At 37.3% G+C, this 23,265-nt stretch overlaps 2 long non-coding RNA genes across 2 annotated transcripts in view; both read left to right on the forward strand.

The window, feature by feature from the left end:
• The first annotated feature begins 10,913 nt into the window (after positions 1–10,913).
• Positions 10,914–16,576, forward strand: LOC145343171 (uncharacterized). Its single transcript, XR_013886688.1, has 3 exons — positions 10,914–10,999; positions 12,872–13,025; positions 15,500–16,576. It is a non-coding gene; the product is annotated as an uncharacterized LOC145343171 (long non-coding RNA).
• Positions 16,577–17,902: 1,326 nt separating this feature from the next.
• The window catches only part of LOC145343170 (uncharacterized), a 179,757-nt gene continuing 174,394 nt past the window's right edge, over positions 17,903–23,265 (forward strand). The window contains exons 1-2 of the long non-coding RNA XR_013886687.1: positions 17,903–18,185; positions 20,119–20,172. This is a non-coding gene — a long non-coding RNA (uncharacterized LOC145343170). The remainder of the gene's footprint in view (positions 18,186–20,118; positions 20,173–23,265) is intronic.

Consider the following 23,265-nt stretch of genomic DNA (forward strand, 5'->3'; position numbering starts at 1 on the left):
CTATATTTCTGAAAAGTTTCCTCAGGCACAGCAGTTGCAAATTTTGGACAACAAACCTGAACTAATTTACCATGACAAGTTGTAGCTGATGTAAGATGGAAAATGTTGCACTCAGGAAGAAAGAAAAAAGTTCATGAATTTTGCCAACTAAGGATGAGATATTTGGGTACATTTAAAATGGCAACAACTAATCTGCTGAATTTTGCTGGTGGTCCTTTTATTGTATCAAAAGTAAACTAAAGTTTGTTTACTACAAACTCACAAGTAGGCTTACATTAATAATGCAATGAAGTTACAGTGAAAATCCCCTAGTCGCCACACTCCAGCACCTATTCTGGTACATTGATGGAGAATTTACATGCACCTAACCAGCACATCTTTCAAACTGTGAGGGGAAACCAGAACACCTGGAGAAAATTCATGCAGACACGGGTAAAAAGTGCAGACTCCACACAGACAGAGATCCAAGCCAGGAATCGAACCTCGGTCCTTGGCAGTGTGAGGCAGCAGCGCTAACCACTGAACCACCATGCTGCCCCATCACGTAATGATCATCTCCAACCAAGGGAGAATCTAGCCATCTCCCCTTGACAGTAAATGACATTACCGTCACTGCATCCCCCACTGTCAACATCCTGGAGTTATCATTGACCTGAAACTGAACTGGACCAGTCATGCACTAATGCACAACTCTATCTTTTTTTAAAATTCATTTATGGGATGTAGGCATCACTGACTCAGCCAGCTTTAATTGCCTATCCCTACTTGCTCTTTGGAAGGTGGTGATGAATGACTGCAGGGCCTGAGGTATAGATACACCCACAGTGCTGTTAGAGAGGGGGAATGGAGTTACCCCATCATTGGTAAAGTGCTGATGAAAACGTAAAATGGCCCTGAATAGGACTTTTACACATGTAAATTGTCTGCTTGCCTCGAGGACATTACTGAAGGAATTTCTCAGGGTCGTGTCCTCAGTCCAACTATCATCATAGGGATGTTCGCTGATGACTGCACAATGTTCAGTACCATTCAAGACTCCTCAGATGCTGAAGCAGTCCATGATGCCCCAATGCAGTAAGATCTGGACAATATCCAGGCTTGGCTGACAAGTGGCAAGTAACGTTCGCACCACACAACTGCAAGGTAATGACCATCTCCAATAAGAGACAATCTAACCATCTCCCCTTGACAGTAAATGATGTTACCGTCACTGAATCCCCCACTACCAACATCCTGGGGTTATCATTGATATGAGACCTAATTGGGCCAGTCATATAAATACCGTGGCTACAGGAACTCACCAAGGTAACTGGAGAGATTGCCAGCTAAATGGAAATGACCTCCAAATGGTAGCCTTGGGTGAAAGACCTCATGGACCAAAGAAAGTGCCATTGGCAGGAAAAGTGGCACTCATGGCCCCAATGCCCTTCTGAGAGAGGTCAACCCTGTGACCCTCAGACTCATGAACTTTTCTTCACCTACATGCTATAGCCTAACTTCTCCTGCATTCCTCAGCAACCACCACCTCTCCTGGTTGGCACAACCATTGAGGCTTCAGAGTTTCTGTCCCTGTGATTGGGCCAGTAACATCAGGAGCCCTCTTTCTAGCCTTAATTGGATGAAGAACACTTAGATGCCAACAAGGAGGCTACCCTGTTGTAAAATTGCAAGCACATCCCGCTGTGGTCCAAGTGCAGTCTAAGGGCTCACCTATTACCCTGACATTGGGGTCGCCACTCACCTATAGTGTAGAAAAGCCCAGAGGTTATGCTAAAACAGGCTTTCCCAATTATTCCAGCCATGGAACTCTTTTCAATTCTCAAGAGTACTGACGGAACCCATAAGAAACATTCTTATTATGTTGAAGAGTTAAACCACAAAAAAAGACTGTTTTCGTACAATAGGTGCAAACACGCAAAAAATTTTTTATTGAAGTGCTTTCTATGTTCCATATACATAAATAATATACATTTATTATAATTTAATTCTCTTATTCAACAAAGTACGTAAGTCTTCATTTTTTTCATTTTTGGTGGGGATGATGTTGCAGCTCATAAGTTCATTGAATGTCAGGAGTGCTGCTGGAGAGCTGGATTCTCATATTCAACATATACAAGCAAATCTCTCTCTCTCTCTTTCACAAACACACAAACACACACCTCTCTTTCTCCCACAGACACAAATGCTCACGCCTCTCTCTCTTGCATACACACACACACAAACATAGACATACCATATTCTCACTTCCCTCACTCTCACAAATACATGCTCATATTCTTACCTCCCTCTCTTTCACAGACACATTCATACTGACCTCTCTTTCCCTCGATCCATGCCCAGTTCTTCCCCTGTTCCAAGGCCGCTGTGTGCCCCGTTCCATGATCACTTCCCCATTGCCTGCTACCTCCCATGCTCCATGGCCACTTCCTCTTTTGTCCGATGGCCATACCTACCTCACTTCAATGCCTGCTCTCTTCCTTGCTCTCACCCTCACCTGGGCCTTTGAGGACTTACTTTCCTTCTGTTTCTAGCTTGCCCAATGAGAGGCTGGTTTTTCACTGCATTGGCTACTCATAGACCCACCAGTTAGCCAGTCACATAGAACATGGAACATTACAACTGAGTACAGGCCCTTCAGCCCTCGATGTTGCACCGACCTGCAAAACCAATCTGAAGCCCATCTAACCTACACTATTCCAATATCATCCATATGTTTATCCAATGACCATTTAAATGCCCTTAATGTTGGCGAGTTCACTACTGTTGCAGGCAGGGCATTCCATGCCCTTTCTACTCTATGAGTAAAGAACCTACTTCTGACATCTGTCCTAAATCTATCACCCCGCAATTTAAATCTATGCCCCTCGTGCTAGCCATCTCCATCTGAGGATAAAGGCTTCACTGTCCACCATAACTAATCCTCTGATCATCTTATATGCCTCTATTAAGTCATCTCTTAACCTTCTTCTCTCTAACAAAAACAGCTTCAAGTACCTCAGCCTTTTCTCATAAGACCTTCCGTCCATACCAGGCAACATCCTGGTAAATCTCTTCTGCACCCTTTCGAACGCTTCCACATCCTTCCCATAATGTGGCGACCAGAACTGTACGCAATACTCCAAGTGCGACCGCACCAGAGTTTTGTACAGCTGCAACATGACCTCATGGCTCCGAAACTCAATCCCTCCACCAATAAAAGCTAAAAGCAAAAAGTCACTGCAGAGGGAAACCAGTCTCTGATTGAACAAGCAGCTTCATAGCATTTTTCAATTTTTTTACACCAGCCTGGCCTACTGCAGAACACCTGGATGCATCCAACAGAGCCCCAGAGTTCTGTGGAACTCAGTTTGGGACATCCCAGTTCTAAAAGGTTTATTTCTAGAGGGATAGAGTTTGAATAGAAGAGCAAAGTTAACCTCATATTCAATCCTAGTTAGATCACACTTGGCATGCCATGTATAGTTCTGGTCACTATATTATTAAAAATTTATAGCTTGGCACTGGAGAGAGTGCAGAGAAGACTTCCAAAGGTGACAAAGGACTGAGAGATTATGCCTATCAGGGAAACATGGATAGGCTGGCTCTGCTTTCTCTAGAAAAGACAGGGCTGAGTGGTGACATGTTAAAATTACAGGTCTTTCAAATTATGAGAGATTTTGATTGGTTGGACACAGAGAAAGAGTTACCACTTTTGAGAAAGAGCGCAACTAGAGGCCATCAATATAAGATAGTCACCAAGAAATCCAGAAGGGAATTTCAAAACAAACATCTTTGCCACAAGAGTGGTGAAAATGTAGATCACACTCCCATAGAGAGTGTTTGAGACAAGTAGTATTAATGCATTTACAGAGAAGCTAGACACACATTTGAGGGACAACGGAATAGAGGCTTACAACGATAGAGTTATCTTAGAAAATGTTGGGGGGTAGTTTTGAGTGGAACATAAACACTGATGTGGACTGGTTTGTCCAAATGCCTGAGCTCTGTGCTGTATATTATAATCGGTAATAGACTGGACATTGCCATATAATTAATGGTGAAACTAACAGCACTCACAATGAATCAAATATATATCCAACAGCAATTCCCGTCACTACATTTATATGATTCAATGTGGAAATCAGGAAGCTGCTATCTGAGTTATCCTACTCATGATGTGGGTATGCCGGCGTTGGACTGGCGTAAACACAGTAAAAAGTCTGACAACACCAGGTTTTAGTCCAACCTATTTATTTGATAATATACTCGCAAGCTTTCGAGGGGTTACCCCTCGAAAGCTTGCGAGTATATTATCAAATAAATAGGTTGGACTAAAACCTGGTGTTGTCAGACTTTTTACTTATCCTACTCATCCAGAATTCATTATCTCATGGGGACATAAATGGACTGGTGTGAAATTGTTGCATCTACCCAATAGATGCTCATTAAAATTGCCAAAATAAGTGATGGTTTGTCCAATCCAGCGTAAGTAAATGTTTAACACCATGATAAGTCTTAATTACTGCTAAACAACCTCTCTGGCACTGAAAAATAACTTTTACAGTGTCGGTTTTTCTTTCTTACCAATTTTAATCATTTTTGAAGTTTGAAAAAGATAATAAAAATATATTTTTAACTTATTTCTAAGCCTTTTATTTTTCTCGTAATCTCACATTTCTCTCCCTTTCTATATTTTGCTTTCTGAACATGATTTGATATCAAATTAAATAATCTAATTCTTCCTGCTTCATACTCTGCAATATTTATTTACAATTCTTCAAAGTGATTGATTAACAATATTACAGTTGCTTGCTCTGTTCACATTGGTCCCGGGTCCACTTTAAGGATTTCTAGTTTGCTTTAGTTTACAGTTGTTCCAATGTAAATTCCCACAGATCATTCGTCACCACTGAAAGCAAAACCTATTCAATCAGCCCTGTTCCCAACTACATAATTGAGCAGATAACAATCCTGAGGGAAAAAAATGGATGACTTTCTGCATTAACATAGCACCTTTCATAACCTCAGACAATCCCAATGGAATATTTTCGATAATCACTGCCAGGTCCCACAAACAGCAATGTGGACCAGCTATTTGTGAGTTGTATTAGGTGGAGGGATAAGTACTGGCCACCCCATTGCTCTTCTTCAAATTGATGCCATGGGATTTGTTGTGCCACCTCAGAGAGTAAATGGTATCTTGGATTAACATCCCACTCAAATGGAGGCATCTTCGTCACTGCAGCAGTCTCTCAGTGCTGCACTGAGATTTCAGTCAACAGTATATGCTCAAGTTTCTGAACCAGGGCTGGCACTACAGTAAGCAATTTTATGGTAATGTTTTCATATACTAGGCAGCAGCCCAGTGAATTGTATTGTATTCGCTACATATCAACCTGGAGTGAAGAGACCATATTGCACACAGTGCAGTACTTTAACAGAGGCATTAGTACTGTTACTACCACTGGACTTACCTACATGTAAGTCCATCATGACTAACTGGCTTTCGCTATTCCACTTTTAAAAGCACACAGTAAAGTCTGTTGAAACGATTTTTTTTCTCGTTCTATGTAGTTGTAATAAGCAGAGAATAACCTCTGTCAAATTGTAACACTCGTAAACATAAGTTGTTATATGTCAACACGCCTTCATCCATAAATTCCCGACTCCTCGCAAGAATTTCCAACTGTTTAGAGAAAACTAGTGGACTATGTTCTTATCGATGTACTCCATGATCAGCAAATTCAACAGACACGTTTCATTTTGTTAATTTATTTGACACTTGGCTCTTATTATGGATCGTTTCCATTTTCCATTCCCCTCCTTTGTCCTCTGCCCTGATAATGTTTGGCGTGGCTCACTATTCTTTGAGTTGAGGCTTATTGAGACTAATTATAACATTTGTTAGTTAAATATTTCACACATATTCCACAATCATGACAATGTTTTGACATATTCTTTATTAATCATTTTCAATTGTATTAGATCTTCACCCTTCTGTAAGTTAGAATTTAGTACGTGCGTATATATTTTAGCTGCTTTTGCACTCTAATTACATACAGAGCGGTGCTGCACGTAGTCAATTGTTTAAGTAACGGAGAAAAATATGAGAATGTTTTTAAAGCAAGGTAAAATTGTGTTCGCCACAATGTCGTGCCTTGCTAAGTCAATCAAGCTGCTGTATCTGTCTGCAATTTATGTATGTCCACACCTTCCAGTCTTTACTCTGTTCCACCGCTAGAGATCGCTAAATAATCGATTTATATTTGTTACACTTTAGAATTTCTATTCCTTCCCGCCAATGTGTCAAACTAAACCTTAAAATTCCGGGAAAATATTAATGTTACACAATCTATTCCAGTAAAAAAACATGTTCCTAAAGAAAATACAGAAACTATTCCAGTGTTTGAAGAAAACTTTACTCTAGTGATGACAACTATCCTTTCGCAGCTTTTTTTAAAATTCAAAGTGGATATTAAAGTTCTCCCATCAAAACCGACATATAAAAGGTAAAAGTAATACTTTTGGTACAAATGTGTTTTTTTAACTTGTCAGCTAACCAAATATTTCACAACTTACACTGACTTTTGATTTTGTTCTAAGAATATTAATGTCGTGTATAATCGCTGGAATAATATTGAATGTCACCTTAATCCACTCAATGAAAGCACTTTTTAAATTCCCCACTGTACATCCTCGTGATAAGATAGTTTTGCCTTTGCATTTGCAACCTTTCAAAACAAAAGTTCTATGAAGTATTAAAGATCTATTCGACATTATACATTTTTAAAAGCGTTGCCCATTTTACTTGCGAAAGGAAAATTCAAAACATGTTGAGCGATTGGGGTGGGCGGGATTCATTGCTGACTCCGTCCCATAAGAGTCCGTCGGTTTATTTCATTTGCCTCAATATTTTCCGTTGCTCTTAAGATTTTCCACAGTGGTGGCATGTGAATCGAAATACAAGATTAAGCTCACCATATATGACCATAATATTCATTATTGGCATTGGAAGTTAAACATTTTGTCCTTTAGGGGATCATTTAGCGTTTAGTATGATAGAAACCGCCCAATAGTAACTACACCAACTATTTTCTAAGACACTGCTGTTTATGTGTGTCCTCGCATGGGTTGTATATTTCATGTTCCAGTATATGTTGCACCATGAATTATTATTAATGATAGAAAATATTTGTTACACGGAGTACTGTATGCGCTCAATTATGCTGATTATATTTCACTTTATGGCACTAATATTCGAAAAAATATATTAAATTGTATCCCTTGCCTGCTGTGGCAAGTCCTGTTAGCTGAAATCTTAAATCGTAAAATTTCTGCTCAGCGCTCACGTGACACATTACAGGCTACATTGCATCAAGTTCTTATAACACTGTCCCTCCATAGTTCTTAACTCCTCACTTTGCCATTCTTCAGGCTTTAAGTTACTTTGTTTCTTGGTATCATTATATTATGGAAGACACTTGTTCTCCAGTCACCCCTGTTAATAATGAAGAGATCTATTGTACCAACTGTGTACTTATTATTATTGTTGCGCAAATCTTGATTTTTTCCCCCTCTTCTGGCGTATTCGTTCTCAAAATTTCAAAGCGGTGGACATCTTTATTCGGACTTCACTTCCTGTGACAACTTATATGTATCTTAAAGTCCGAATTTGATATCATTAACTACGACTTAATTTATCCTATCGTTCCAACTACATTTTTCAACCCCTGTGATGCCTTCCACTGTCGTTCACCCAGGTTTCTAAATGTAGAGACCCTCTCCCAGCTAATTTGAGTCCCAGATAATCTGATTGTTATTTGCCATTGATTCTATCGTTAAATCTCAACCACTTCTACAAAAAAAGGCTCTCTTTATAGACATGGGTATCCTGCAATATTTGTAAACATCAGCATCGCATTGAACTTCTCTGTTAATCTGAAGATATATGGCCAGTCGCTGAAAATGTTATGCGCCACGTCCTATTTTAAGATGTGGAAACGAGAACACTTCTTTCGAATATAGTATTAACCCATCGCAATGCGCTTTTGTATTTCGATTAATCAGCGCGCGGTGGCCGTGGCTCCGCTTATTACATTTTAAAAAGTCTAAGTAGTTTTGAAGTAAACTATCCACATAGTTGATGGTGCTGCTTTGTATTTTTCTAAGCATTTCCTTCATTGGATTAAATTGCTGTTCAATGCCTCTCATGCTCAAAACTCCAGAGTACAGAGTTATATTTAAGTTCACTACTACTCGGAAAAGTTATAACTTTTGAATATGTTATTTTAAATATTCTGAACTGCATCGATGATGTCTTATACAATCTGCTTAATTGATAAAATGAAGTTCCTTGAAGCAAAATAACCCGCACCTTGTTGAATTCCCGTTGTAGCCGATGCTGTTACTTTCTTTTGTGAGATGTATGAGTATTGAGCGTGGCTTGTAACATGTTATAACCTAATTTCACGTACCTCTGCCTGTAAAAATAATGAACCCTTAAAGCGATCTAATTTGTGCAATGACCCACCAATGGCAACTTATTTTAAAGTGAAAGTTAGAAAATGGGACATCAAATTAATCAATTTTTTTAAAATATTGGTTCAACAACAGTTATATTAATTTGTAACTAATTTTTAATTCATAAAGCTTCTTGAATGTTGGCATTATAAGGAAATAATTAGAAACATGCAGATTTTTAAATATGAATTTGAAATTACCTGTCTTACCCTAAAGACAAAATTAGTTCATCTAAAATGAGTCAATGAAGAGTACATTTCGTGTTAAGTCTCAGACGTAACGAAAATTTACATTTTCTGGTCAAAAAATTGGAAAATATTGCCATAGAGTTGGCCGGCCCTCTTTTGCGAGTGTGGAAACAGTACCACATGGTTATTAAACACTGGAAGGTTTTAAAATCAGCATTCTAAGGATCAGGAACACTGAAGCATTCCTCTGCACCCTCGATCAACATTAATACACGTATCGGGATAATGGTATACTTTTAAAGGGAAAATAATGAATGATTCTTCAGCTTGTTCGATTATTTCAGACATTTCGAAATAAGATATGCAGTGCCAAAGATTGAACACAGTATTCTGTACATTTCGTTTTCCATTTAAGCCAACACTGATGACATGTATATTTGTGAAATGGCGTCTATCAAAACATGCATTTGTTAACTAATCTAAACATGCTTTCTTGTCCCTTTAAAAGCCACTCGATTGTTTGAATATCTTCTTTGTTAAAACGCTGCTAAAATCGTCACTAATGGGCAAGAAATATCTCAAAATACTGTCATCAAATGAACTTCTACTGGGGAACCAAAGTATTGACAGCGAGTTCCAACAAGTCGGGATGCCCTTATAAAATGGAATTTATTTTGTTTGTTTTCCCTTAAGTTATTTCCCTCTGATCTACGCATTCTGAATAGCCCTTATAAATCGAATACAGATAGGTCAAAAGCGTATGTTTTGAAGGAACATTGAAGTGTGATATTGATGCATAATATCCAGCGATCAGTAGAGTTTGATATTGTTTGAGATGGAGGCGAATTGATTTTGTTTTCGCTCTAAGTTGCAAAGTTTCCTTGTTGCACTTGCGCCCAAACAAAAAGTCCGGTATTTCAAAGAGAAATAGTTCACAATATTGTTATTCTATAGATTCGACGCAGTCCCATAAAGTTTTGACATATACATTGCTTACGTGCTATTATGCTATGTTCGAAGTTGGTCATAAATCCCCTTACATAAACAATACACAATGCATTTTCAAATAAAAGAGTTATTCGACACCGGATGCTATTTATTGCGATAAAGTGAATTAACCTGAGGGAGAAACTTTGTAAAATGTTTAATAATTGTATGCCTTGCCACATTTCTTGACCTCGATGCCCCTTCTATTCATGCATATCGTGACTTTTTTTGTGATTGTTCGTCACACTGAAAACCAATCACTTTGGCCAAAATAATTTAATAGGGGTCTGTTTGACCATAAATTGCCCAAGCCTATTTATTATGTAGTCATGCGATAAATAATTTATGTGAAAGATGCGGAGTAATATCTCATCATGACTATAGGTATGCAAGAGTATGACACGAGGCATGTCTTTTAAGAGCCGATTGTAATCATTTTAAAAGGTGTGTCCTTCTGCATTTATTTAGAGCACACGTGGACTTTTATGCATTTATTCCCAGAAGGCAATTGGAAATCTGGTACAGGTAACAAGCGAATTTTATACAAAGCAATGCATTGTACTCTGAAGTAACAGAAATGTAAAAACAAGTTTAAAACTAAACTTTCAGTTTTAAGGGTTTAAGTAAAAATTGTAAGAAAAAAGGAAAATTCATATCTGTTCTGCCAAAACTCCGCCTGACTCCTTTTGTGCTGATCTGTAACATCCAATGTTTTGTAGATGCTTTTAAAGTTCGGTGTTGCGTGTCTATCGCACTTAAAATGTACAAAGTGGTCGAAAAATCCAAAATATATGAAGCCCTGATTACTAAAATGATGTTTAACTGTGCGTATTTTAATATGTGGCATTTCAGCAGTGACACGTCTATCGCAAATTATATTTGAGTGATATTAAGAAAGGCCTTTATTGTGGGGGGAGGGGGCGGTGGCGGGGCGTGGGGGAGCTTTAGTCTGTGTGTTGTGGTTTCCGAATGCTAAACAGGAAAGTAAATTGTACAAAAATTCCATCAATTTTCCCACCGTTTACAACGTCTGCATTGCTAATAAGTCTAACAGTAAGGGGACGATTTCAAACAGATAGTCTTTTGTACTTTGAGATCCGTTGGTCAACTTTCAGGTCTGTGCAGAGTTAAATAGCCGAAAGTAGCGAACGTCACGTTTTACCGATTTGCTGGTGAAATTGTCTTTTGGCTAACGTTCAAACTATTTGTCGTTGTCTCTGCAGATCACGAATATATGATCCCAGACAGGGGATCGGGCAGAATTTCAGTTACTTGCAGTGTTCTGAGACTGAGGTTAGAGCCCAGGGGCCGCTTTGCGTTGCACAGTAAGTAAAGGGGCTGGAACTCGACGCTTTTTTCTCACCCCAACATGAATATTTAGTATGCACTAACAATGGCTAACTGATTCCAGCATTACAGTATATGGCCGGAATTACTGTTTTATAAACCTTGAAGCTGCATTTTTATTCTATACTTTATAAAACAACGAAGACATGTTTAGCAAATGGAGCACAAATCCTAACAATATTTAATAGTTTGTATAAAATTACAATGCAGGTAAATTAAACCTGAGCTTGAAGTGCGGTTTACTGCAAATCCTAGGATTTTTATTTGGGTAAATATTGATATTTGATTCAATACACTTGCGTTTCTAATGTATTTTAATCTCGATTTCATTTTGATTTTCTCTGCGTGCATTTTCTATTGAACCAAATGTACCCCAAGATGAAAGTTGAGACATTTCGCGCTAATGGAAAGAAATGGAAAAATTTCTTTTAAAAAACCTAAACAGCGTGTCAATTTACCTATCAGTGGACATTTTGAACGCAATAACCTTTAAGGCTGTGATACCTAATAGAACTAGGCCTGCTATGTTGCCTTGACTTTGCACAATGAAATATGTTTGTTATAAAACTTGAAGCAATGTTTTTATGTAACTGAAAATAACTGCGTTTATATAAAAGATACGATTCTTAAAAATAATATTGGTTTGATCTTAGGAGGAGCACTTATTTGAATTCCAATTACAAAACATCTTAATAATTTTAAGAACGGATATTCGTGCAATGATTAATCTTTAAGATGTAGAAATTACCTGTTTTAAAGATAACTTGTGAAGAAAAAATGCTGATAGTATTTCTTAAACTTGTAGCTAACAGAACCAATTCACCTTTTTGAAAGCTTATTGACAACCCACATCTTTTGTTTTGTTCTCAATATATAAAATTACAATTTCTTGCCGACAGTTACAGTCGCTCCAAACAATTTGCAATGGGAAAAATAACAATACTAGCTCAGCAAATCGTTTATTACTTTGCAGATATATATATATTTAAGGATATGTATTTAAACAAGACACTTTAGAAGTCAAGTTTAAATACTATAATTTTAATATTCTTCTGTACTTTACATCTAAATTCAACCACGTCTATTGCGTTTTGAAATATATTTGTCACAATCACCATTTACAATGAATGGCATAATTGCATTGGAAACATTATAGACTGCATATGCAATATAATCAAGACATTAGACAGAAGTCTTCTATTTTGAGGTTTGACAAATATACGTATGGTCAATCTACGGAAAGATGCAGTACACTATGTCACCTTTCTTCTGTTTCTTTCCCCTCAGTATTGTCTTTCATTGCCTAGAAATATTCCATCCCCTCTACATAAGCGCACGGGCAAAGGGGGATATTTCGAAAGTATAGTCTTTGGCGTTATTTTGGAAATTATGACTGATGAATATTCACGTAGGTCGATAAAATGTAGCTCATAACGAGGAAGTGGACTCCATGTTATGTATATTAATGCATTATTGCACAAATGTAATCTACAAATGGAACAGGTTTTATTGCACTAACAACGGACTGTAACGTCAAGTATTACCCTAACGTTTTTTTTCGTTCTGTATGCTTCAGCTTCCTTAATGGGCTGTGCGCTTTATTGCTCACATTCTGAATTAATAATGTCGAAGTCATTTATGTTGACATGTTCCAAATATATGCGCACTGCATGTAAATTTTAAACGAAAGTATCAGGTGGCGGGATTCAGAAATATTACATATGTTATGTTTATGGTTAGTTGCAACTTATATACAGCCTTCATTGACAGCTCCTTCGCTTCCAAAACGTTGTTGATTGTTCACAGTGGACTTCTTTTTATGTTGCTCTCTTTGTTTTTGGTTTTACAAGCTGTTTGGAAAACACCTTTTGCTACCATTGGCTTTTCGGTGTGAAGAGCAAAATCACTGCATCTGTCTGTTGCATAAGTAGAAAGGAGATGCTGCCAGAAGATGTCGCCCTTCCACTGCTGGCGCCGCCCATTAGCTCGACAAATCATATCAAGGTGATACCAGTTTTTCATGTTTCTATGCAAGGTGCTTTTTTATTTACTCGCTTAAATTAGACTCCTTTGCAGCATTTACTCTTTTATTGATTTTTTTTAAATATCCGCCATGTTTATGTCAAATGCAAATTATGGAAATACGACTGTCGTTTGCGTTTATACATGTTGCAATTAACACGTTTTGATGCACACAAGTGTATATAATCAGTGTTGCATCATTATAAATATATTCTATCACTATTATTTGAATGGAAAATGATATTTGTTGTGTGTATGTTTCAATAAGGATATCTAGCAAAGTTGATACGAATTTTCAAATAAGTGGCAATGTTTTATTTCATGTCGTACATAGAAAATTACTATATAAAATAGAATACACGATATATTTAATATTTGTATGATGCTGCCTTTATCATTAAAAGCTCAAAATATAAAAAGTGATTTAAAAGTATGTTAGTATATTTCTAAATCACATTTTGTGGAATCCTTTTTTTATTATAGCAATTCTATGAAGTAACAATGATGGAATAAACTGAATATATTACTGTTACCGTGTAATAATTAAGACTTTGGTTCAGTCTGATCCACTGAAGCTTCCGAATATTGCGGAATTACACCTATAAATTCCACGAGCTTTTCGTTTAGTGAAAACCCGACAATATTAATTTGTTTATTACATTATACCGCCAACCTTCTTGTGACAACTTAGTGTCAATTTTGTTTAAATATTCAATAATTATTGAAAACCTGGAAAAAAATCGTCAGGCAGTTGACTTGGTGTTATCTGATAATTACATAATGGATTCGTGGATAAGATTTTGGTTAATAATCTACTTCTAAAATACTAACATCAATGATACTTTGTCGCCTTGTTTGTTTACGACACATTCAATTATTATTTCAACATATTGAAAGAGAAAGTAAGCGGACGGTTTATATGTTAACTCAAATTAATTCCCAAGTTGCAGAATTACTACCAAGACTCCATGTGCTTCAATTTGCCAAAATAATAACATCAGCGTCTACTAAATCGGATGTGAGTGTAACCTGTTGTGCACCGTGGCTGACATTGTTTAGGACCTTGCCAAAAATCTACAGAAGTATAGCTTCTGATTGGAATTTCTAGCATTGTTTGCAAGACAAGCTATTCTGTACCAATGCCATTTTGTGAAAGATAACTCAGGGTAATTGTAACGTCTGAACGTGCAAGCTGAACTGCTGGTGGCGAATGTGGGCGAGGGTACCGAAAGTAGTGAAAGCTAAAATAAAACGCACTGGAGGAAAAGTGATTTACATTTTTAAAAAATTTGTCACTGTGGATGCCAACAAATAAGAATGTTTAGTGATAATGTTACAATACTTTAAAATACATACTATCAGCAATCGTTCTTAGTTAAATGGAAATTAGTTGACTGGATGAAAAAGCTCGATAAAACAACAGTTTGTACATAGGTGCATATAACAAATTGTGCCTTATTTTCACGATAAAATAATAATATGCCAATAAATAAACAGCTGTACTGTATGCTATACAAGTCGAAGTGCGTTGGTCTTTGAGTATTATGACTCAGCTCATCTACTTGTTAAATCTATCGAACGTATACAGCAACCGAATAAATCGCAGAGACCTCTTAGAGTATATAACTTTATATAAATTTATTCATTTGATTAATGTTATACAATTAAATGTAAACATGTTATGAGTCAAAACGTTAAGTAGTTTATGAGTTCCTAAACTGCTGTGCGGTGTAGAATTACGCATTGGCTCTGAAATGTATAGGTAAGGCGAGTTGTGCACAATTGGCCATAATAAAAGCGTTTGAAGTCAAGTGTTAAATATAAGGATGTATTTAAATGCACTCAACCCAACGTTAATTGCACAATAGGTTGGTGTGCAGAAATGTAATATTAATACCGACACGTTTTCTATGTAAATAATTCCACTGCGAAATTGGGTTCGGAAGCGTTTATCAGTTTTAATAAAGCATAAACTGTTCAAGTTCCATATTATCAGAGCAGTTTAATTTCACGGCGCCCCCTACGAATATTACTCCAAATGATTCATCAAAATAAGACAAAAGAGATCATAGTAAATATACACCATTGCAAACTAACCCGTGCAGTGAGTATGAAGCAAGCACAATTAGAATTGGGCAATTATTCAAATCGCTTTGTAAGATCGCACTAGGAAAGAAATGCACGATCGAAAATTGTTGGCGTATGCGTGAAGGCAAAACTACAGTTGGAGTCTATAAGATCATGAGTGTAAAAAAACATTGCAACTAATTGTCAGCACAGGCACTCCTTCTACGAGAGTCTGGTAATTCTACTAATTTAAAGTTTTAAGTCATACATTCTAACCAACACTAGGAAATGGTACACATCTGATTGCTATCTCGTGATAAATATGAAATACGTTTGGTGTATAAGCATATTTGTTCACTAAAACATTTTAAATACGTATGTTGCCACAGATTCTGCAAATACAGTTCCATTAAAAAATGATGAGGAACATGTAAGCATTGAGTGACAGCTGTTAGAAACACACCGGTGAGTAATGAGTTAATATTTATCAGGCATAATTTTTAGGGTGCACGAATTATACATTTTTTAAAAAATGCTGCTATCATATGCTGTGTGGATTGTATAAGAGCAAGGAAATACCTATGTATGACTAAAAATATGAAACACCTGCCCTCTATATATCAAATCTTAATTTGTATCCTTTATGTATAATCAGAAGGGCAAGGCTGCCAGGCACATTGTTGATTATGAGTTGGGGCTCATTGACTGTACAAGATGCTAATAGTTTTGTTTTAAATATTTAAATCGATGGAAATATGCACGAATGGGAAAACAAAATATTCCTGGCACACTCAAAGAAACCTTAAAGGCAGTTTCAAATATGGGCATTGAAATTAAGGCATGATATTTTGATATCCGTAACAAGCAGTAATTGTTATTTAACCAGAACAAGAATCCATCCAATTTATTATAAATGTTTAGGCAAATGTAAAATTCTTTGCTATGTAAAATCAGTATGTCAGACATTAAAGTGTACACATGCATATTCAAAATCGCGTTGAAGCGGTAGCTGTTGAAATCATACATATGTATACAGGATTCCAACGAGCTAATTTTAACGTAAGCCCAAACGAATGACCTATTTAAGTACAAAAGTAGCCTTTACATAGCGTTTTTTTTTAAGGAGCAATAATACATTGGAATATTTATGTAGAAACAGACCTTTTCGGTCAATAGCTTCGGTAAAATAAAAAAAGTGAATAAACACTTACAGAGATATACATATTAAAAATAACGCACACGTTACAGCCAACAGCAGAGGTGATGGCGCACCACCGGCGTTATTACGCAGGGATATTTCTCCAGTGTCCCTATATATATAAATTCCTGCACGCTCTATTCTCACAGTCTTCTTATTGGAAAGCACAAAAAAACGAAGGCTTAGAAAATATAAATTGGGACGACGCCATCAATTCTGTTGCAGTCAGACAATAAGCTGGCTATTTGCATATTTGTCTTGTTGCTAATAATTTCATGTGAAATGTTGCCAGACGTACACTTTAACGTGACGTAGGCAGACGTGACCTCGCCGATACACTGGGCGTGCTGTGTGTGTGTAAAAAAAACCACAGACTCTTGGAAAATCCTTCAGTGAAGCATCTCCAAGTTATATCACTGGCTTCGCTTCCTCTTAGATGTATACTGGGGGAGGAGGGGAGGGAAGCAGAGCGAAAAAAAAAGCTGGAGAAATTCCTGGTGTTTTTTTTATTTTTGGCGGTGGTGAGGGGGAAAATAAAAATGTCCGTTTTCCTAAGACGGCGAGTGAAAGATTATTCCCGCCACAGGAATGAATAGCTGGCGGTGGCGGGAAAATCCGGCCTGCCTTTTTTTTATTCGCCCAGTCTGGGTGCCTAGGCTGGAACGGCAGAGCAGCAGCGCCTCCCCGTCGCAGGAATCTTGCTCCTTAGTCCACTACTGATGTACTTTCCCGAAGAGCGGGAGGGGGAGGCGACCAAAGTATCACAGTCAGGAGTTTACAGATTTTTAAATCTATTTTGTTTTTAAAAAAAGAAAATGTTTTGTTTTGACTTTATTTATTTCTTTGTCGGCTACGAAGAGAGTGGTGGAGGGAGAACTAACTGAATAAAACTATATTAAAGAAGCAAAACAGAAAACTCTATGCGGTTTGTGTGTGCGGGGTGGGGGGGGGGGGGCGGAGAGAAGACAAAGCAAAGCGGCTGAAGAGCGCCAAGTGCGAACTCGAAGCCTCTGGGCTCGCCACAACTATCGGAAGGACAACGATCAATGTCTGGAGTTCTTGTGTGGGGGAGAAAAAGGACTCGGTGCTCTTTGAAAGAGGGAAAAAGTTCAGCAATTAAAATCGTAATGATGGGGCGTAAACACGTGAACTTCCCGGCGGGCCTGTTAACTCCCCACACACTCACATACACACAAGCGAAAATATGTTTTTTCCAAAAAAAACAAGGGAGTTTCTTGTCCGCTCTTGGCTCTATTCAAGTAAATTCTCATTTGTTGTGTCTGTCAGGCAGGGTCTGTGTATGTGTGTGTGTTGGAGTTGGGGAGGGGGGTGGGGTGGGGAGGCGGTTTGAAGAAATACATTATTCGCCAAATGAGAGAAGGCACGGCGTATTCTGGGAATGGCCCTTCCACACACACAAAAAAATCAGATCATGCAAAGAATGAACAATAGGGCTTCAGTTCATCAGCAACAAAAGAAATGGGGAAGTTATTTGATTTTCAGACCACGTCTCCGCCAGAGGGGCTGGACAATCTTCATCCCGGCCCCCCTCTTCCCCCCCCCCCCTTCCAAAAAAAACTTGCCGGCAGTACCGTCACTTTTTTTTTACTTCTTGGGCTTGAGAGAGCAAAATGTTATAGGGGAAAAAGTTATTTTCCTTAAAGAGTGGAAGATTTCCTCTCTATTCTAGTGTCATTTCAACCAGAATAATGTGGAAATAAGCGGCTATTTTTGAATGAAATTGTCGAGGAATGGCATTGGTTGCTTTGGGGCCGATGAAGAAGTCAAAACTTGCCAAAAGGACCTTTCAGTTGCGGGGTTTTGTGCATCAAGATTTCAGAAATGAAACCTCCTTGAAGTTTATCATCCACCAGTCTGTAAGTATACACATCTTCCTGCATCTGGTTGCACTAGATGACAATCCGTGCCAGTGGTAATTCTAATGTTAGTTAAATTATATTTTAATCTTAAATCAATATCTATGTTTTCATTGAGTTAATGATTTGGCTGATGATATTATGAATTTCTTCCGTATAATAAATGATGAATTTGCTGCAATAACTTTGGCATTTTGAAGTAAAAAGGTGAGTTCGTTTTACCAAAGTCCAACTCAGTTACATAGAATTATTGTATTTTTCTGTAAAATATAAAATATACCAATTTAAAGTTAGCATGTGTGTTAGCGCTGGTGTCTTGCCTGGAAATGAAAGGATGCTCGTTGAAATTGTTATGGTAATTATTTTAATGGTGTTGAACTTGATTTTGACTGTTTACATTACTCGATTGTGTGTGTGTTGGGGGGGGAGGTGATGGTTGCTGTTTAATCATTTCGAAATGCTTCTGACAAAAAGGGAAACGGACATTGCATTCTACAGTTGTATAGCATACTGCCATTCGGTCATACAAAACTTCATCAGATGTGCATTTTGGTCAGATATATTCACTCCATTCACTCGGCTCCCCAATCTTATTCTGTATCTATGCTTCTATCTCGATCTATTATGTCTCACGTTACATTATCTGTGAATCTGGCAGCTGTTTATCGGTTTGGATAGGGCCGCAGTATTTAGCAGATTCCGGTGTTTTAATTATGATTCTGAAATATTTCGCCATAATCTGTGACTGGGATTCTGTTAAATAAAGAAGTTGATGGACTTGTTACTAGTTTAGATTACTGACAGGCAAGCAGAGACAAGGCTCTGCTTGCGGATCTCTATTCAAAATGCACCGTGTCTATATAGTGCTTTCAGAAGGGACTCCCAATATGTATGTGCAAGGTGTATTTTATAAGGATAATCCAGGTACCAGGCTGAAAATAATCTAATGCCGCCATCAACCGTGTGTTTGCATTAGTGACATGGCTGTTGAGATGTTTGCTTTATTATCAGAGTTGCCACGTTCTATTTCAGAGAGATATACACAATATCCGTTGGCCGAGTTGAATTCGGTCTCATGGCCACGGTCAGTGGCACTCAGAGAGGCTCCAGAGCTCGACAATAGGGCAGAGATCAGGGAGCGTTTAACTGCAAACAATCCAGTCTTTCAGCGGAAATCCAGAACTAGGGCACGCATTTATATATCAATAAATGTGGCGAAATGAGCATGCATTATGTTTCTTTTGTCCGTAGATCATCGCATTTGTCACTTACAATGTATTTTAGTTGTGGTTTCACCACTTTGAAAACAAAACTATAATCCAAACATTGGAATAATATTTGAATATATGAGCAGCTGTAGCATCGTATTGCTTTGAATTGTTTGAATTGATGTCGTGATTTTAATAAGTGCAGAAGGTGGAAATCTTGTTATAAGCACACCTCGCCGATAGTCATAAAACGGTAGATTGCATTCATATCTTGTTCTTCGCTCGTCTTCCCTTCAGTTCAAACGACCTGCCTTAATCTTGTTTGAAGATGGATACAGAAGCTACTTCCAAACAACATATATGAACAGTTTAGTTTTTCGCCCATTTCATGTGATTCTCTCATGCCCTGGAAAACATTTTTTTGTTTTAGAAAATCACTGCTCTGCAATAACAACAAACATCTTAAAACTGTCTTGTGGGTTGCAGATTCGCGTCATGTAATGTACGAATGAATATTCATGACTTTATTACACAACAGGGTTAAGTGACCAAGGAGGAATTGAGTGGCACTATTTATATTTCAAACACCTCTCATGTCACAAATACGTTACCAGAAGACTAAACAGCCTTTTCTTTAACATTTTACAACGTTTTAAAGCATTTGTCAGAATTATTGGCATTCTAATAGCATTAACTAATCTCTTTAATTCATGGATATTTTGCAGGTTGAAAGTAAACCGGATACATTCATGTTCTGACACATAATACCGACGAAAACGGTAAAAAAAATTCTGTATTTCGTGTATACAAATGCATGTGAATTGTGTACTATGTTCAACGTATAAAAACATTTAGTTAATGACGCACTGGCCTTGTTATTATGTCATGTAGGAAGGTATTGACAGAGTGTGGTACCTAAAACAGTTGACTTCACAATGTACACACAGTTATGGTAAAAGATATGGCGCCCCAACTCAAAATGTATATGACACTGATCAGCTATAATAAGATAAAAATGCAAATGTTGCATATAGAAAAAAAGTACGGAGTAGCACAGAATGCAAGCCAAGTGTTTTGCAAAAGCGCTACAGATAGCTATAATTAAATGGCCTTTTATCATACAAGATGGCTGTTTTGACTAGCAAGATCTCGTTTTAGTGGTCTGAGGCTTATTCATAACCATGACACACGACTCCAATGAGATAGGTGATTCCTAGAATGACTCAGTACTGTTCGCTTTAATTACATCAATTTATCTAAACCAGAATTGGGGCGGCAAAATGTCGAATATGGGTCTGTGTATCTCTAGCCATGTATCACATAAAGCTCACGTGCACATGTACATTCGCAGACAATTATGAATTCTGAATATTAACATATGTAGTCGCGACATTATTTTAAGATCACGAGGGTACTTCAAATCCATGCCATGTAATATCGCTGAATCCATCTGGAAACCTATAAAAAGATTACAACAGTGGCATGACAATCACGTCCCAATCTACAGACCACTGGTGACATTTTCATTTAAAACTTGACTCAACTAGCAGCTCTGGTATAGATACACCTTTAAAATGTACTTCAACCTGGATTTTTGCTGTATAAATGTAGTTAAATTTATGTTTAGGCAATGAATATTCATACTTTCTTCACTTTCTAATACCTCTGTACCTTTGAGGATTTTTATTTTACAATATTAAGGTGAAATGTGAGCTATCAAATTTGTAGTAAAATAGTCTCTGTTCATCACCTGCATTAGGGAACACGTTTTATGGAAGGGTTGTGTGAGTATTGTCTCCATAGGTATACCCTTGGCACGCTAATCAGGTAAAACTGACCGACATTTATGGTGTTTTTAGACTGCTCCCTGTATTTCGAAATTCTTAATTCAATTATAAATTCAATAGGAAAGTGGCTAAAATAAGCATTTAATAAAATAATCTAAAGCTTCCTTTTATTGTGCCAAAGGCGTATATATAGTAATAAGGCAACCAAAAGAAGATTGGCAGGTTTGAAATTGGGAACATCAGTAATGAAACACGAGTGTATAATCGTCACGTTCACTATTGCCACTTCCATTGCCTTTAATTATTATTCCCATTAAAACACGCGGCTGCCAGTGAAAGCTAACCCATGTGACAGGTAGTTATTATTGCTGCAATCATTTTTGGCAACTAGTATATTTTAGTGACGTTGGCACTGAAGGACTTTCCCCCTGAAAATGGTGCAGCTAACCGGTTTGGATTACATTTCCTGAGATGACATTTTCGTGTATACACATAAAGTGAATAGCACAAGACCAAGAACTAATTTTAAGAACAGATTCATTTCAATTTGACCGTCGTTGTGTATTCGAGCTGATTCATTTCGAGAGATTGTGCATTCCTAACACAAAATATTGCTGCAGGTTTGAGGACACAGGTATAATGAGGTTGGTATTTACACAAAATGCAGCTCACTACCGGGGTCCCACATGGATAATTGTGTACCGACATCATTCCCAAGGTTTTTCTTTAATACATTGGGTTAGTTTTTAGTCGCACTTGCAGTAGTCTATTACTTCGAAAAGTAATATGCACTTAAACATTTAAAATCGCATTACAAGTGTTCTTCGTGAATTATTTATTTTGGAAGGATGCTGCACAAGGTGTATTAAGGTATGTCGGCATTGCGTATAGTTTATAGCACTGTCTTCTGTGACATCCAACTTACATAACCTCCATTTTTGGTATACAGCTTTCACCTTTTATGATATTAAGAAAACCATAAGTTTTAACGGTTGCGTTTATATTATGTAATAGGCCCTCTGAAACTGCAAAGATGGAGAATAAATACAGAAAGGTCTGCTGTCTGTTTGCACGTCAGTCTCCCATGCCTTATATATTGCAATCATTGGACACATTGTCATTCGCTTAAGAGCATAGTTAAGCAAATCCCAGAACGTGTCAAAATGGATTGAGATATTTGTACACAATTCGCTTCATCATATTGTAAATCCACTTAAAAGACTTTAGTATTTTGGGGTGCTTTAGTTATGACTCACTCTTTAAGCTATTAGCTGTTTTAATGTGCACTGTTGCAATTTACGGCGACACTGGTGTCATTTCATGAAAATGACCCTTATGATGGGGGAAAAAAATCTTTCCTTGTGTAGTCTGGTTACTGAGCCAGCATTTAATTCAAAATGGACCTATCTGTGCGCAGTAACGTTAACGTCACAGCCTGTGTCATTTAAAGCCTTTCGTGTGTTTTGATAAAAATGTATAATTGTCTCATCCTTTGCATGCAGTGACATTTTATGTGGGACTAGGATTGGAATTGTATAACAGCATTACAGTCTGTTGTGCCATTTCTAACGATTACATCTCAGTTTAATTTATCGACTGCTTGCTATTGTTGCGTTTATTCATTTACCAAGTTGTTACATTTTTCTGATATCATGGCTGCAATGAGAATCCTGAAAACGATCCAATTGAAATGAAACGTTAGCAAAGTATTGTAATTGGAAAATTAAGACCAATGTGGCATGCTGTGCCACATTGCCAACACTTCTTAACTTAAGTTAGTTATTTAAATACTAATAAAGCATCAAATGAACACTATTTCAAAGGCTAGGATTGTCACTTGAAATATAGAATTTGCATTAAATAAGCAGTAGTTTAAACATAATATCCAAACTTATATATAAGTATACAACAGATATGCAAATGAACAATAACAGGAGAAAATGATAACAGATAATTTCAAAGCCTCGTCAAAGCAGTTGGTCTAATTTATTAGAAACTCGTCGCATTGCTTGTAATATTGAGTGAAATTTTAACACGAATATGAGATCGTATCAATAAAAACATTAAAAGTGATGTAGCAGCGTC

This window comes from Carcharhinus amblyrhynchos, chromosome 5 (genome assembly GCF_965287045.1).
Source record: "Carcharhinus amblyrhynchos chromosome 5, sCarAmb.v2.hapA, whole genome shotgun sequence".
In the NCBI taxonomy this organism is placed as follows: domain Eukaryota; kingdom Metazoa; phylum Chordata; class Chondrichthyes; order Carcharhiniformes; family Carcharhinidae; genus Carcharhinus; species Carcharhinus amblyrhynchos.